This window comes from Hemitrygon akajei, chromosome 28 (genome assembly GCF_048418815.1).
Source record: "Hemitrygon akajei chromosome 28, sHemAka1.3, whole genome shotgun sequence".
Taxonomy (NCBI): domain Eukaryota; kingdom Metazoa; phylum Chordata; class Chondrichthyes; order Myliobatiformes; family Dasyatidae; genus Hemitrygon; species Hemitrygon akajei.
The window spans coordinates 30115693-30133761 of record NC_133151.1 but is presented as its reverse complement, the minus strand read 5'-3'; positions in this window follow the sequence as shown (position 1 = coordinate 30133761).

Genomic DNA, 18069 nt, shown 5'->3' with positions numbered 1-18069 from the left:
CGTTGTTACAATTCAATCAGTAGCACTGCTTCCACTCATGAGACTCTCTGAGATGGTTTACAACTGCAATAATTGGGGGAATTCCTCAGCGATTCAGCACCTCATTCTCCAGTAATTGAACAACACTGCCCTGTGGTCCTTCAGCACCAACCCCTTGCATGGTTGCACCAAGCCCCAGTGACTCCTTCAACCTCTGCAGCCAGAAATGTGCCAGCAGGGCTCGGGGACAAATAAATGGTTTGATGTTGCACTGGATATTAGCACAGTGCACTTAAAGGTGCCTGCTCCACCTTTTCCCAGTCCTTTGCCTTCTTTACCTCCACTAAACATGATGCTGCTTCACTCAGATCGCTGCTCATTGACGATCGGACCGCTTTTGTCTCCTTTTTTGCACAGCACCTCGAACTGCCCGATGAAGGTGCAGAGAAACAGACTTGGGAAGAGGATGAGACAGAGTCAGAGTGACGGACTGCAGAGTGCGGCCCCTCGTTTTCCTGTTCCACCTGCACTTTAACGCATTCACAAATTTCCAAAGGCATATTAACAACAGAAATGAAAGAGAAAACTCTGATCAAACTCTCTCATACACCAGCTCCATACTGAAGGATTCCTTGGTTTTACTCATCTCAGCTCGGCTCCAGAATTATAAAGAATAAATCTCCAATCTACAAAGAACCACTTGATGAGTGGGTGAAAATAATGTCTGTCCATTCCCGGGACTAAGCACAGTGAAGCGCCTCCTCTTCACACACAGCAGCTGGAAGGCGAAGATACGGTTGGTCTCAGTGTAAAATGAAATTGTGAGGAGTCAACATAGCACAGTTAAATGGATTCCAGAAGCTCAGTTGGAGAGGAGCCTCACTGAATACAAAGATAGCAGAAGGTTGCTCAAACAGGTGTTTAGAGTAGCCAAAAAAAGCCCTTGGCGAACAGGGTCAAGGATAATCTCAAGGCATTTTACCCTTATGCCCTGGAACGTAAGAGAGAGGGGGGAGATTTGACAGAAGTATATATGAAGGGTATAGATAGGGCAAATGAATGCATTCTATTGTGATAAACGTGTTTATCCTCCAGATATTGCAGGGGATGATTGCAGGCTGATCGGGAGAGGGACCAAAGTTTCCAACATATTCAATGTTCCTGCACTGTCCGAAGCCCGGATGCAAATAGAGTCGAGCTGGACATCCTAACCCCAGCAACCCAATCCCACAAAAAACAAGAGCTACAGAAGCTCCAGAGAGTTCATTGCTGAGAAAGAATATATCCACCCCGAAGAGTGGCTACACCTGGGGAGAGCTTGAAAGACTGGCACAGCACAAAAAACTCGGGTCAGTGGCGTGATGTGCCAAACTGACCACCGTCTGTCTGAAAGACATAGAACAACAGATTCCTATTCGATACCTGCCCTGTCATCATCTGGTGCCCTCTAGTTTCATATCCCTGTTAAAATGTTTCTGTGCATTCACACTATACGCGACCTTCATTGTTTCATACACCTCTATAATATTTCCCCTCACTCTCCCACAGTCCATAGAAAACAATCCTAAACTGCTCATAACACTGGCACATGCGACTAAACATTGACCTTGTATGTTTCCCTGCCTTATTTCCAACTTAATAGCATATTTCCCGTAGCAGTGTGACAAAAACTAAACACGATATTTCAATGCGACCTCACATCTTATACAACTGCAACACAACACGCCAACCTCTATCCTCAGTGCATTGACTAATGAAGGCCACTGTGCCAAAAGTTTTCATAACCAATATGTCCATGTTTAAACTATTTTGAGACTCTGTCAGCTGATTAAGTGAAAGGCAGTTCATGTTTGATTAACAAGAGGAGTATTTCTAGATGTTAGAATGGAACTTGTAGATGTGGTAAACTTAGATTTTCAGGTGGTATCTAACAAGGGGCCACATGAAATGCTGGTGCACCACACTAGAAATCTCAAAATAGGTTCGCAAAGTTAAAAGGCTGTTTTTCACATTAAGACAGAAACGCCATTTACAGGTTTGTTTCGGGATGGGAGGATGTAAACACTGGAATATCACTTAGAACAGTTCATGACGCTCAATAATATACTCTCAATATTAAAATCACGGTGAATTCGGCGGGGGTTGGGGAGGTAATAGGTTGCCTGAGGGGGCAGGGTAAGTTAAGAGCCACCATTTATTCAGAATCGATATTAATCACGGGGACAAGGGGGCAGAGTTTGAGGTGCCCAAGGCTGTCTGTCAATGACAGAGAATGTGATGGGGGTAATGTTGTGATGGGACAGTTAGTCTCTATAACAGGATATAGAGAGGCTGGATAGACGAGAGGATGCTTAGAAAATGGAGTTTAATGTGGTAAACATTGATGGCGTGTTCACTGGTGGAAAGAATGAAAAGGCAGACTATAGTTTATATGGAGAGAAAGAGCACATGAGTGAAGTACAGAATGTTCAGGTGTTGTCTTGCACGTCATGCACAAACAGAAGACAGGTGCAGTGAATTGTTGATGGAAATTTGTTTCGTGTGTTTCGTACAGAGAAACGGAGAAGTGTTGTTACAGTGTCAGACAAGTGAACAGTGATGGATATTGGGAAGATAAAGCAGGCCAGGACATAGACAGTGAATAGCAGTGTCATGGGGAGTGTTAGTGAACAGAGACACCCTGGGATATAGGTACATGGTTCACTGAAATTCACAGCACAGGTGGACAAGGTTGTGAAGCAGATGAACAGCATGCTTACAGTTGGCAGCATAGGAGTTGCAACATCATATTACAGTTGCACAAAATATTAATTAAACCACAGAAGCGGTACCCCTTTGCAGTTCTTGTCATCACAGTAAGGAAGGAAGTGATTAAGCTGAAAAGTTGAAGAGAAGATTCACAGAGATGTTGCCTGGACAGGGGCCTTGTGTTACAAGTAAAGGTCAGACGCACTGGAACTGTTTTTGCTGGATTGAAGGAGGCTGAAGTGAGACCTGACAGAACTTTATAAAACTATGAGAGTTGTAGATAACATAAACAGTCAGAATCACTTTTCCAAAGGTGGAAATGTCAAACTCAAGAAGGCTGCTTTTAAAGTGACAGGATAATAATTTAAATATGACGTGCGGTAAAGTAGTAGATCAGTTTTATTTACAGTGCAGTGGGGTCTAGCATGGGCTGCCATGGGAGTGATGGAAGCAGACATGATAGTGACATGGAAGGAAGAGAAGAGATTTCGTTTAATGTGGCATTGTGTTCAGCACAGACATCGTGGGAAGAAGGACCTGATCCTATACTGTAGTGTTCAATGTTCTGAGTGAGCCTCAGTGACAGAAAACTATTTAACCGGGGGCACCGACAGGTGTATCTGTGGCTACTAGTCTGGTCCTCAAGAGTTTTAAAGAACAGAGAGACCAAGGATTGCAAGTACATAGTCACCTGAAGGTGTAGATAGGGTGGTGAAGAAGGCATTCATCATTTAGAGTTTGGAGTACAGGAGATGGGACTTCATGTTTTGACTGATCAGGTCATTGGTGAGACCACAATGTATTATGTGCAGTTCTACTGTCTCATTTATACGATGAATATCACTAAGCTGGGAAAGAGCGGAATGTTTTTTTTTGTAATTTGGATGGGGAAAGATCAAAAGGGACACCTGAGCAACTTCTTCACCACAGAGAATGGTGGATATATGGTACGAGCTGACAGAAGAATCTACAATGGAGATATAATCACAAGGTTTAGCAGACATTCCGACAGGTACATTGATAGGAGAGGTTTAGAGGAATATGGGCCAAACACAGGTAAATGGGACTCTACAATACATGCCTTCGTCAGTATGTCCGAGTTCTAGTCCTGTGTAACTCTGTAACTGAGTGAAAGATGGACAACATTAGAGACTCCTCACTCCAGCTGCAGATTTTTCAGATGTGACTGGGTGAGGGGGGAGTGTGGTGTGTAGAAGATGGGAAGAGGACTGTGGCATTATTGATCAAGGACACCATCACAGAGGTATAATATCTCAGATGGTTATTCCTATGAGGCCGTGTGTGTAGAGTTTAGAAACAAATAAAGTAACAATCATATTGCCGGAATTATCATGTAAATCTCCTAGTAGTTGGTTGGCGATTGAGAAAGAGATCTGTTGATAAATCACCGAAATGTCATGGGTACAGCGTTACAGCATTCAGGCATTTAAAAAGAAAAGTAAATAAATAAAAAAGACTGAATCAACTTTGTGTAAAATGATAAGATGTGGAACTTCTGAAATGTATCCAGGAGAGATTTTATGCCAGTACATTGATAGGCCTGCTTGGTAATAGGGCAGGGAATTAGATGAAATGTCAGTGGACGAGGAAATCAGTCTGGGACATGGACTTTACCTTACAAATGTATAAGTCGTTGCTGACACTTGAATGCACAGTGCATAGTTCTGTCACCCATTTAGAAGAAGAATGTCTTTAAGCAGGAAAGGGACAAAAAGTTAAGAAAAGCCTGGAAACGGAGGCACATTTCATGACCACAGGCACGATCTAGCAGGAGGAGCGTATTGTTTAAGAGGGATCTGAGGAAGACTTTCCTCTTTCACACAGAGGGAGGATACAATTTGAACCACGCTTCCTGAGGCGGTGATGCAAGAACCATCCGGATTGGTATTGGAATGACCATGGCGTCCAAGCCGACCAACATATTAATCTCAAATGGACCCATCAGCTTCTATTAGGCTCATATCTCCCTCAGCCGTTCCTGTCCACGTACTTGTTCAGACATATCTTCAACATTTAAATATAAAAGAACCTAGTGTTTTCCCAACGCATATGATGCATAAACTCATCTTGACCTCTAGCCAGGTCCGGGTACCTGATGAAGATGGTGTGGTTTGTCATCAAAACATTTGTTGAAATTGTCACCTCGACCCAGCTGATAGCCCGTGAAAAATTTATGTTTTGTAAATATATTCACATCTACACTTTCCACTGACAACTCATTCCATGGATTGACCACATTTATGCGAAGTAGTTCTCTCCAAATGTCCTTTAACTCATTCTCGTCTCACCACAAATTTACTCCATCTAGTTTTAGGTGGCCCTTGTTATGAAAAAGACTGCAAAAAGACTTTGTTAGCCATGCCCTTCAGGATTTTACAGAACTCTATATGCTCAACACTCAGCTTGTAACATTCAAGTTATTAGCAACCTTGCAGTACATTCAGTTGGATGAATCTTCAGGGCCTCAACAACTCCTATCTTTGAGGCAACACTCAGTAGTCAATGATAATGCAAATATTTTCAGAAGACGCTCCACAATTTTCTCTCTCTTTCCACAAAGCAGTTGTTCAGGCCCTGAGGATTCATCCACCTTAATGCACTGTAAGGCTGCTAATAACTGCTCGTTGCTCATATGAATGTTACCCAAAGCAACACCAGTAGGTTGCAGTATCCATTGAACAACCATGATATCGTACTCAGTAAATACAAAGTGAAAATATTCATTAATTGACTTATGATCCCACGCATTTCCTGTGGCTCAAGATACGGGGGCCCTGCTGATCTCCATGGGGCCTCTCTCTCCCTAGCCACACCGTTACTCTTAATATAGCGATAGAAACGTTTAGCATTTTTCTGACATGCCTGATCAATAGTATAACATTGTATTCTTCCTGGATGCTTCTTAAGAGTATACTTAATTATTTTTATTCTCATCAAGGGATTTGCCCGATTCTGACCCCCTAAACCCAGTGTAAGCTTCCGTTATTTCTTGTCAGTAGCCTTTACATCTCTCGTTGGCTAAGGTTTCTTAAACTTGCCAGGCTATTCTTCACCCTAAAAGGAACGTGCTTCTTCTGGACAGCTGCGTTCAAACTCATAAAATAAAACAACTTCAACTTGCTTTTTGTTCTTTTTCTGTCATATAGATTTTCTCACTACACCTCTACTGGGTCCAGTCAAGTCTACTAAAATTCACATTTTCTCCAGATTAGTTCTTTAAACTGTGGAATTAACAATACATTCCCATCACTATCTTCAAACTAATAGAAAAAATGCAGAAAGCATTAACAGTTACAAGCGTAAGTCATGCGAACACGAAGCAACACTCACAGAGGGATCAGAATAGGAGAGAGTGAGCAATTTCAAGTTCCTGGGTGTCACGATATAGGAGGATCTATCCTTGTGCCAAAATAACAATGCAACTATAAGGAAGACAAGACAAAAGCTATATTTCATTAGAGTTTGAAGAGATGTGGTTTCTTAATTAAAACAATCAAAAACCTCTCTCAATGTACAGTGAAAAGTATTCTGACAGGCTGCATCACTCTTTGGAGTGGATGGGGTGCGGCTACTACACAGGACCAAAAGAAGCGTCCAGATGTTGTAAAATTAGTCGGCTCCATCTTGGGTACGAGCCTCTGCAGTGTCCAAGGCATCGGCAAACAGCCGTGCATCAGAAAGGTGACGTCAATAATTAAGGACTTCCATCACCCAGGACATGCCCTGTTCTGAATGTTAGTGGCAGGAAGGAAGTACAGAAGCCTCAGTGATTCAGACACAGCTTTCTTCCCCTCTGCCAAACGATTCCTAAATGGACATTGAACCCGTGACCACTACCTCACTTTTATAATGTATATTCTGTTTTTGCACTATATTTCATGGTTTAAATTTCATACGTACTTACTGTTAACGTTTTACTTGCTATTGTTTCCTTTCTATGTTATCATGTATTGGATTGAACTGCCGCTGGTGAATTAACAAATCCGAATCAGAATCAGAATCATGTTTATTATCAAAGGAATGTGTCATGGAATTTGTTCACTTAGCAGCAACAGTTCAACGCAATAAATATAGAAGGAAAAACTTAATAATAATAATAATAATAATAATAATAATTATTATTATTATTATTATTATTATTATTATTATTATTATTATTATTATTATTATTATTATTATTATTATTATTATTATTATCAATTACAATAATCAATTGTGCAAAAACGGAAATAATATATATTATAAAAGTGAAGTAGTATCCAAGGTTTCAGTGCCCATTTAGGAATCGGATGGGAGAGGGTCAGAAGCTGTTGCTGAATCGCTGAGTGTTTGCCTTTATGCTTCTGTCCCTCCTACCTGATGGAAACAGTTTTCAAATTTCAAAACACATGCCTGTTGTAATAAACTCGATTCTGATACAAAGGATTCTTGATCAGCCTGGTGAGTTGGCTAAGGAATGGTAAATGGGGTTCAGTCCAGATGAGTGAAGTGTGGCAATTTGTGAAGTCACATCTGAGGACGACGTTGTGAACACAGCCCAGTCTGTCACAGAAACGTTCCTCCCCTCCATTGATTCCGGCTGCATTTCCTGCTGCCCCAGGAAAGCAGTTAACATAATCAAAGACCCTTCCCACCCTGTCATTCTCTCTTCTCACAACTTCCATTGGGCAGCAGACAAAAAGGAATGAGATCACAGTGCTGCGCGATCGAGGACAACAGCAGTCCCACTGTTACAGCTCCTAAAAAAGTATTCATACTCACCTTCGAAGTTAACATGATTTATTGATTTATAACATTGATTCACATTGGTTTAATTTGGCTTTTTAACACTGAATAAAAGAAAGAATATTTCATGTAAAAACGAAAATTATATCTACAAATTTACAGAATGAAAATAATCCATTGTATAAATATTCACCCCCTTTAATACGACACACGAAATTATCATTGGTGCAGCCACTTGATTTTAGAATTTATATAATTAAATGGAGACCACTGTGTGCAGTCAGGACGTTTCAATTGATTGTCGTAATAACACACCAGGTCCTATTGCTGCTGAGTCAGTGACCTACCAAAAGCTACACCATGAAGTCAAAAGAACACTCCAAGCAACTGCTTGAAAGGGTTATTGAAAAGGAAGAAAATTGGTGAATCACCCAGATAACAGTTGTATGCGCAGTGTCTCTCATCACGACACTGAAGCTTATAACTCCTTCCGAGTTATCATAGGTCTCGTGGTGGCCTCCATCACTCGTCCCCTTCTTGCAAGATCTTTAAGGACATTTCATTAAGGACACCTTGCTCTTGACAGTTTTACAGATGTGCCGTATTCTTTCCATTTTGTGATGATTGATTTAACTGTACTTCAAGAGATATTTAGTGACATGGAAATATTCTTGTATGCATCTCCAGATTTGTGATTTTCAATAACCTATTTCACGGAATTGACGGTTATAGTGGTTTGCTGAAGAGTGATCAAAAGAGGTATTAAATAAAAATGGAAATCATGCCTTTCACTATGTTCCAACGGAAATGTGAAAAAATAACGATAATCGTTACAAAATCAAGGTAGAGTTGAAGGCAGTAGACAGGAGTTCTAGGTACATATGTAACAGGCTGTAAGGTTTCACTGCTATGTGACAGGCTGTACGGTTTCACTGCTATGTGACAGGCTGTACGGTTTCACTGTTGTGTAATATTCTGTAGGGTTTCATTAATAATGTAATTGTTTTTCTGTAGCAGCGATGTTTGTGTTGTGAATAGAGAGAACGCGGTTTGGAATGCCGTTGTTTTTTTTTTCTTGTAAGTCTCAAAGAGAGATTTTCGCGGTCTTTTCCCAGGGACAGATGAGGAGAGAAGACGGGAATGGACAGACTTGGTAGACGACCGGTAAGAGTGGACTTGGAGCGAGGGTCTGAAGGGCAACGACGATTGGATGAGGTCAGTGGTAGAAGACCGGCTTATCAGCAATCTCCAACAACGCACAATAGACTTTTCCATAAGATTAGAACATTTTCTTACCAAATTTTTCGTTTTCTTTACTTCTTCTTCGGCTGTCCATCGATTTCGATGTTGACTGTGCTGAGTGTTTAGTCTCTGCAGGCAAACTGATGAGCCACCAGACCAGCATTGGGTCGGTGCTGTCTCCCACATCGGTTGCATTTGTGATTTGACTGGTCGAGTACCGAGTGTCTGCGTTCATGTCCTGCTTCATATTTCTTCTGCCTTTTCTCCTCGATAGCTGGGATTGACTTCATGACAATGCAGCGCCAACTTCTTCTGTCCAAAACATCTTTCTTCCAGGTCTTGACGTTCATGTCAGTGTTCTTCATATGGCGCTTGAGCACATCTTTATAGCGCAGCTTCTGACCTCCATGCTTCCTCTTTCCTACAGGTAGCTCGCCATAGAAAACAGCTTTGGGTAAACGATCATCATTCATTCTTGTGACATGACCAGTCCAACGCACCTGAGAAGCTGTGATGAGTGTTTCTGCGCTGATTGTCCGAGCATGTTTGAGCACCTCCACATCTGGTATCCTCTCTTGCCACTTGATGTGTAATATTTGGCCTAATTGTCTGAGTTGTGTCTCGGTCAATTTCTTGACGTGCTTCCGATACAATGTTTTCATTTCAGTTGAATTAAGAGGAGATGGGAAAAGAGCTGTGTTGTATACTTTGACGTTGGTTGCAATTTTAATGTCGTGGCGAATCCAAAGTCGCTTCTGCATAGCACCAAAGTGTAAGGAGCGGACATGAAATGGACCCAAATGCAGGACGCAGGCACTGAAGTACTAGGGGTAGGACAGGATGGGGATTCCATGGCATGCAAAGGTTAATACTGGCCGGGTTGGATCCCAGAGTTCAGGCGGGGCAGGAAGATCCCAGATTTCGTGGCAGACAGGAGGATCCCAGAGTTCGTGGCAGACAGGTGGATCCCAGAGTTCAGACGGGGCAGGAGGATTCCAGAGTTCAGGCGGGGCAGGAGGGTCCCAGAGTTCGTGGCAGACAGGAGGATCCCAGAGTTCAGGCGGGGCAGGAGGATCCCAGACTTCGTGGCAGACAGGAGGATCCCAGAGTTCAGTCAGGGCAGGAGGATCCCAGAGTTCAAGCAGGCCGAAGAGTCCTCAGGGTGGGCCGCATGGATCCCCGGCAGGGCCTCCTCCCAGGAGGAAAAACGGAGCCCTGGGCAAGGCGCGGACACCTAGGCAGGTGCGGTGCACAATCCATCAGACGTGAGGGGTAGGAAGGGACAGAACCACCCGTAGTGTAACGGCAATGGCCTGGCTTACCCGACGGGGGTAAGGGACAGGTGGGGACAGAACCACCCGAGGGATAAAGGCGACGGAGTGGCTTACCCCACGGGGGCAAGGGACAGCAAGGGACAGAACCAACAGAGAGGTAACGGCGACGGCCTGGCTTACCCGATGGAGGCAAGGGAGAGGAAGGGACAGAACCACCCGAGGGATAACGGCGACGGCCTGGCTTACCCGAGGGAGGCAAAGGAACAGAAGGGACCTGGATCCAGGGTGAGCAGCAGGACTACTGTGATACACCGGTCACTTGGGAAAGGCAACCGACAGCGTAACCGTGCGGGCAAGGCAAATAAGGCGGAACAGTGTGACCAGCGCACACGAGAGAAGCAGGGGAACAAGATCAACCGGAGAGAACAGATGCAGAACAGGCCGGCAACCAGGGCAGAACAGGGTACAGAGCAGGCCGCTAACCAGAGCAGTACCGGATCCGGAGCGGTCGAGACAGGTATAGAGCAGGATTCCGAGCCGGCGGACCAGGTACGGAGCAGGATTCCGAGCCGGTGGACCAGGTACGGAGCAGGATTCCGAGCCGGCAAACCAGGTACGGAGCAGGATTCCGAGCCGGCGGACCAGGTACGGAGCAGGGTTCAGAGCCGGCTTCGGAGCAGGCCGACCCCCCAACTATGCTCAGTCCCCGAGCCCCTTATAAACACCTGCCCCCTTAAGCCAAGATGATCCAACGGCTCCGGGTGACAGAAGGGCTGGCTGCAAGGCCCGGAGTCCGGCGTCCTCCAACCAGAGCAAGACCCGGAAGGCGGTCTCCGAACCGGGCCCTAACACAAATACCTTTGTAGCTGATTGAATTCCCCTCTCAACTTCCAGATCTGATGAGTTGGTGTTAGTCATAGCACTTTCTAAGTATGTGAAAGAGTTAGAGCACTTCAGCTCTACCCCATTGACCGATATGACTGGTGGTTGGGTCTCACTGGGACTACACAGAGGAGGAGGCTGGTACAGAAGTTCGTTTTTGGAGACATTGATTCTTAAGCCAATAAGAAAGGCAGCAAGCGAGAAGCGGTCTACAATTTCTGAAATCACATTAACATCAGTAGCAACCAAGACTGGGTCGTCTGCATACATACGCTCTCTGACACATATATCTCTTGATTTGGTTGAGGCTTTGAGACTTGGCAGTTTGAACAATTTTCCGTCTGAGTGAGTCCTGATGTGTACATCTTTGTCCAAATTATGTTCCATTATTTCCAAAACTGCAGCAAGATATAATGTGAACAAAGCTGGAGCAAGAACTCATTCCTGTTTTACACCGTGCTTGTTGGTGAAGGCTTCGCTGACGTCTCTACCGATAGATGATTTGCCAGACATGTTGTCATGAAACAGCTGGATCACCGTAACCAGCTTATCTGGACAGCCATAAGTTTGGAGCACTTCCCAGATTTCTTCTCTGTCCACCGTATCAAATGCTTGTGAGAAATCAGCCAAGACAATGCACAATGGTTGTTGTTGTTCTACAGCCTTCTCCTGGAGTTGCCTCAAAGTAAAATTCAAGTCAGTGGTTGCTTTCCAAGCCTAAAGTCACATTGGCTTTCAGGAACTAGAGCTTCAGTGTCATGCTCCGCTCCATGAAATCCGCATTCCGGGTCGCGGCCAGGTCCATGCACCTTATTCCAGGTTTTCCGGGTTTCCCCAGTTTCTGCTGAGGCACCTGAATCTTGTTTCGGCTGGCTTCATAATTAGCTTCAGGATTCAGCCTCGGGCTGTTGGATTGCTCCTGTCCTAACAACCTATCTGTTTCTCTACCCTTCACCTTCCTCCTGGAGCCTAGTCTAGATTTGCCTTGCATTGCCTTGCCTTAACTTGCCCTCCTCTGCCTGGAGCCTTGGCGCGCCTCGCCTCGCCTCCGCCTGGAGCCATGGCGCGCCTCGCCTCGCCTCCGCCTGGAGCCATGGCGCGCCTCGCCTCGCCTCTGCCTGGAGCCTTACCTCTCCTCGCCTTGCCTCTGCCTGGAGCCTTACCTCGCCTCGCCTTGCCTCTGCCTGGAGCCTTGCCTGGCCTCGCCACGCCTCTGCCTGGAACCCCGCCCCGCCTCTGCCTGGAACCTCGCCTCGCCTTGATTGGATCAGTAACCTCGCCCTGTTTGGAACTCTCTGTCTGTGTCCACGCCTTCGCTAGGTAGATCCGGCCTTTTTGCCACTATCTAGCGTTGAGAACTGTCTCGTCGTGTTCAGCCTTCTGTGTCATGAGTCTCGGTCTTACGTCCTGTACCCAGGGTGGCGTCCCGGCTCTGTGTTCTGGGTTCCTGTCCTCCCTCGACCCAGGTTCGGTGTTCTTCGTTGCTGTTCTTCCTCGATCAACGCTCTGCGTACCTGTCTCTCCCTCGACCTAGGCTTTGCGTTCTTGTCTCTTCCTCGACCAAGTCAAGGCTCGGGGTCTCGACCAGTCCTAGTCACGTCCAAGGTCCTTGTCCTGCCCAAGCCACGGCTTATGTGTTTTTGCCTTGTCATGTGCCTCGCCTCGCCTCTGCCTGCAGCCTGGCCTCGCCTCACCACCGGCTGAAGCCTCGCCTCGCCTTGCCTCAGCCTGGAGCCTTACCTTAACACAGATATTTCAAGGCCCTCCTTTGTCAACTCTCTGTTACATTCTGAGAGCTGCCCAGTAGGATTGAGGGAATAGATAGTGTTCATGAATTGTAGTCCATTAACACGGCTGTACAGTTCCCTGTCCTTGAAGTGCTGGGGTTGTTCTCGTGTTTAACGGTGGTGTACAGTGCTGGGTGTGTAAAGGACCGTGTGCTTACTCCACAGTGCTGTGAGTTTTATTGTTCTTTGTCCTGGTAGAGAAGGTCTAGGTATCTTAAAGTTTACTGTCGCTGTAAGTCGAATGCTGCCTATTCTTGAGCAGTCGCATATGCAGGACACGCTTATACCGGAGATAGACAATTCTGTTCCCTTGCAGTACGGGCCGGATGTTGTTAGGATCTCTGTTCTTACAGTATGGTGCCGGCAGTTTAAACATCACATTTAACTGCATGTGGTCTGTTTCTCCCAATGTACTAAATTCCCCCAAAGGACTTACCAATCAATATGGTTTGAGGGAACCAACAACACTTCTACTTTAGTATTAACACTGCAGAGAATATCACCATACCGCATTTGTCATCACGCTTTTCTCCCTGTACACTTAGTGAACACCAGTATTCATTTTCTATTTCGAATGTTAACTCTGGCTCCGGGTATAAAGTCCCACCTTTGTCCTAGAGTGGTCCTATCTTCGCCCCATTCTACTGTTGTTTTCTGTGTATGCATAAGATGCCTTGGGGTTCTATTGATCCTCCTGGTAACTCTTCACTCTCCTGATTCACTGTGTGACTTGTTTCTTGCTTCCTGTATGTTCCTCCAAGATTCTGTCCAATGTCTTCTTCCTCATCCTTACACATGACTTGACTTACATTTTAAACAAATACAATATTTCTCATCACCCTAAGTTCCTGACCATCCCTGTCCTTCTCTACCCTCCTCACAGGGACAGGGAACTACCAAATTCTGACCGGCTGGACAGTAGGTGACACTCGCATGTTAGAAATCAGTTAACATCAGCTCCATCCAGTAACAACCAGTAACATTATCTCCCACACAACTCTCATTGACACTTGCCCAATTCTTCCACAAACTTACATTCATCCGCCTTTAGTTCCAGTATTATCTTTAATTAATAACTAACTAAAAACATGCAGAATTATAACACTTATTCAACCCCCCCCCCCCCACTGAAATTCCAATTATCTCGCTAGGCTTATTTATCACTACTATGTCAAGTATGTCCCCCTCCCTGGTGGACCATTTAAATACTCTTTCTGGAAACGTACCTGAACACAACAAATAAATAATGTGACATCCAAGTATCAGGCAGTAAGGAAGCTTCAGTCATTCTGTAGAGACTGTTTACCAACTACAGCTGATCTGTCGTTTTTACATCAGCCAATAATCTGCTAGCATATCTCTTCTTCCCTCTTACTGGCTATTGGGAGACCTAGAGTATAATTCCATCGCATAAATGGCACCTTCCTGATTCCTGAGTTCTACCCATTTTGCCTTAATGGATGAGCCTCTGGATTTTGGTCAACCTTGATCAGCAATGCAGCTCCCGAACCTCATTTACCTCCCTCTGCACTGTCTGAATCATATGAATCCTGTAATGTTTCGATACCAGTCCTGCCTTTCTCTGAACCAGATCTCTGTACTGGATGAATCACCGTGTCATGTACTATTCAAGGTTCTAAGTATATCGGTTTTTACCGCTCTACACCCTGCTCTGAAATAAACTGATTTCTGCCCTTCGGTGCGACTGTACTCATTAACATGGCCCCACCTAGACTTCTTGTTAGGCTTCCTCAACCTCATCTCTACATTTCCCTCAATGCTAATTTACTGACCTGTAGCTCTGGATCCCAATACCCGCTCCACATAGCACATGATAAAAATCATCACTGTGTCTCCAGCAAGCTTCCCTGTGGGAATATTACTTCCCCTTCACTGTAGCCCAGTCTTCTTACACCAGTCCTACGTATCCTCGAAGACAGCCCAATGATTTTGTTTCTGATGCCCTCCATCCTGCGCCAGATTGTTAGTCACATGTTTAAGTGTACCAACTCAACATATCTTATATAACCATATAACAATTACGGCACGGACTAGAAAGGCCTCTCACCTAGTCCCACTGGGCCTACTCTCACCTAGTCCCACTGGCCCGCTCTTAATCCATTGCCCTCCATTCCTTTCTTGTCCTATACCTATCCAATTTTACTTTAAATGACAATACCGAACCTGCCTACAGTTCAGCATTTAATAACATAGTTCCATGTAGGCTGGACAAGAAGCTCTAAGACCTCGGCCCTGACCCTGCCTTGTGCAGCTGGATCCTGGATTTGCTCTCAGATCATCAGCATGTTGTAAGAGAGGGCTCCCTAATCTCAAACCCTCTGACTGTCAATACAGGAGCCCCTCAGGGCTGCTTACTGAGTCCCCTCCTTTACTCCCTGTACACCAATGTCTGTATCGCCACGCACAGCTCCAATATAATAATTAAATTCGCCGACGACACTGCATTGATTCGCCTAATTTCAAACAGTAACAAGGTGGCCTACAGTGAAAAAGTCATTTCTCTGACACAGTGGTGTCAACAAAGCAATCTCTCCCTCAATGTCGCAAAAACAAAGGAGCTGCTTGCGGATTACAGGAGGAATAGAGACGGACTATATCCTGTTCACATCAGTGGATCTGGGGTTGAGAGGTTAAACAGTTTCCAATTCCTCGGCATACACATCACTGAGGGCCTCACATGGACTGTGCACACCAGCTGTGTGGTGAAAAATGTACAACAGCACCACTTTCAACTCGGACGGTTGAGTTAGTTTGGTATGGGCCGCCAAATCCTAAGAACTTTCTACAGTGGCACAATTGGGAGCATCCTGACTGGCTGCATCACTCCCTGGATGGGAACTGTACCTCCCTTAATCGCAGGAGTCTGCAGAGAGTGGTGCAGACAGCCCAAGCGCATCTGTATAACCATATAATCATATAACAATTACAGCACGGAAACAGCCCATCTCAGCCCTTCTGGTCCGTGCCGAAAGCTTACTCTCACCTACTCATAGTGACCCGAACTCAGCCCATAACCCTCCATTCCTTTCCTGTCCATATACCTATCCAATTTTGCTTTAAATGACTAAACCGAACCTACCTCTACCACTTCTACTGGAAGCTCTTTCCACACAGATCCACTCTCTGAGTAAAGAAATTCCCCCTCGTGTTACCCTTAAACTTTTGCCCCCTAGCTCTCAACTGATGTCCTCTTGTTTGAATCTCCCCTACTCTCAATGATAAAAATCTATCCACGTCAACTCTACCTATCCCCCTCACAATTTTAAATACCGGTATCAAGTCCCCCCTCAACATTCTACGCTCCAAAGAATAAAGACCGAAATTGTTCAAACTTTCCATGTAACTTAGGTGCTGAAACCCAGGTAACATTCTAGTAAATCATCTGCGTACTCTCTCTATTTTGTTAACATCTTTCTTATACTTCAGTGACCAGAACTGTATACAATACTCCAAATTCGGCCTTACCAATGCCTTGTACATTTTGAACATTACATCCTAACTCCTATACTCAATGCCTGATCGATAAAGGCCAACATACCAAAAGCTTTCTTCACCAACCTATCCACATTAGATTCCACCTACAGGGAACTATGCACCATTATTCCTAGATCACTCTGTTCTACTGCATTCTTCAATGCCCTACCATGTACCATGTATTTCCTACTTGGATTATTGCTACCAAAATTTAGCACCTCATACTTATCAGCATTAAACTCCAACTGCAATCGTTCAGCCCACTCTTCTAAATGGCCTAAATCTCTCTGCAAGCTTTGAAAACCTAACCGCCAAATTTCAACACCATTTCAGTTAACAAAGTCAACAAGACAAGGTTGTCCCTTATCACGTGATCTATTTGTATTGGCTATAGAACTAGTAGCTGAATTAATTAGAACCTATTCAGATATCATGACCTTCAGAGTTAACCGGGAGGAATATAAGATAAATCTATTTGCTGATGATGTTCTGATTTATTTAACAAACCCATTACATTCGTTGCGTAAATTATCTTTTATGGGAATATATCAGGGTATAAAATAAATTGGGATAAAAGAGAAATTTTACCCCTTACTAAAGGTGATTATAGTCAATGTCGACTAGTAACACAATTTAGATGGCCGATAAATGTTATAACGTATTTATGTATAAGAGTGAGTTGATAACGATATAAAGAATTTATATATATTAAATTATTTGCCATTATTGAAAAAAAATCAAGAAAGTCTTGATAAATGGATGATGTTACCAATAACATTAGTAAGTAGAGTCAATGCTGTAAAAATGAATATACTTCCGAGATTACAGTATTTCTTCCAAACACTACCAATACAACTGCCGCAGAAGTTTTTTCAAGAGTTGAATAAAATTGTGAGGAAGTTTCTTTGGAAAGGTAAGATGTCAAGAATAACGTTGGAAAAATTACACGTAAATTTGACCTAGGACAGTTACAACTCCCAAACGTTAAGAATTATTATAAAGCAAATCAACTTACATATGTAGCATTTTTTTTGATCAAGTTAAACCGACATGGATTAGAATAGAGTTAGCGAAGATAGTTGAAAAAATACCAGAAGATTTTATATATAAATGATAATCTAAATAGATACGGGAAGAGAAAGGTTCCCTTATAATAAAATATTTGCTTGATTTATGGAATAAGACAAATGTTGATGATGAGATAAAGAAATCTGTATTAGCATAGAGACCTCTAATTCAAAATAGACTCATTACTTCGACAATGGATAACTAACTTTTATATAACTGGTTTCACAAAGGGATTAGATATATAGGAGATTGTTTTGAAGGAGGTATATTGATGTCGTTGAATCAATTAAAGAATACATATAAAATATCAAATAATACTCTTTTCTGTTATTTTCAATTAAGGTCTTATTTAAGAGATAAACTGGGTCAACAATGTTAATGCCGAAACCTAATGAAATTGAAACTTTAATTCAAAAAGGAAAATTTTTTAAAAATACTTCTTGAATGTATAATTTGATTCCAAAACAGACAATTAAACCAGGAATTCATAAGTCAAGACAAAAATGGGAAACTGATATGAATATTAAATTTGATAAAACAAGTTTGTGAAGAACCTGTCTTGATAGTGAGACAAATACAATAAATGTCCGTCTTAGATTAGTACAGTACAATTCTTTACATCAATTATACAAAAATATAAATAGATTAAATCCAAATTTATCTGATCAATGTTTTCGATGTAATCAAGATATTGATACTTTTTTACACTCTACTTGGTCTTGTGCAAAAATTCAACCTTTTTGGGTAAATTTAAGACTTTTACTGGAACAAATTATCGGAACACAACTTTCGCATAACCCAATATTATTCTTACCAGATGATATTGAAGTGATAAAACCGAAACCTAA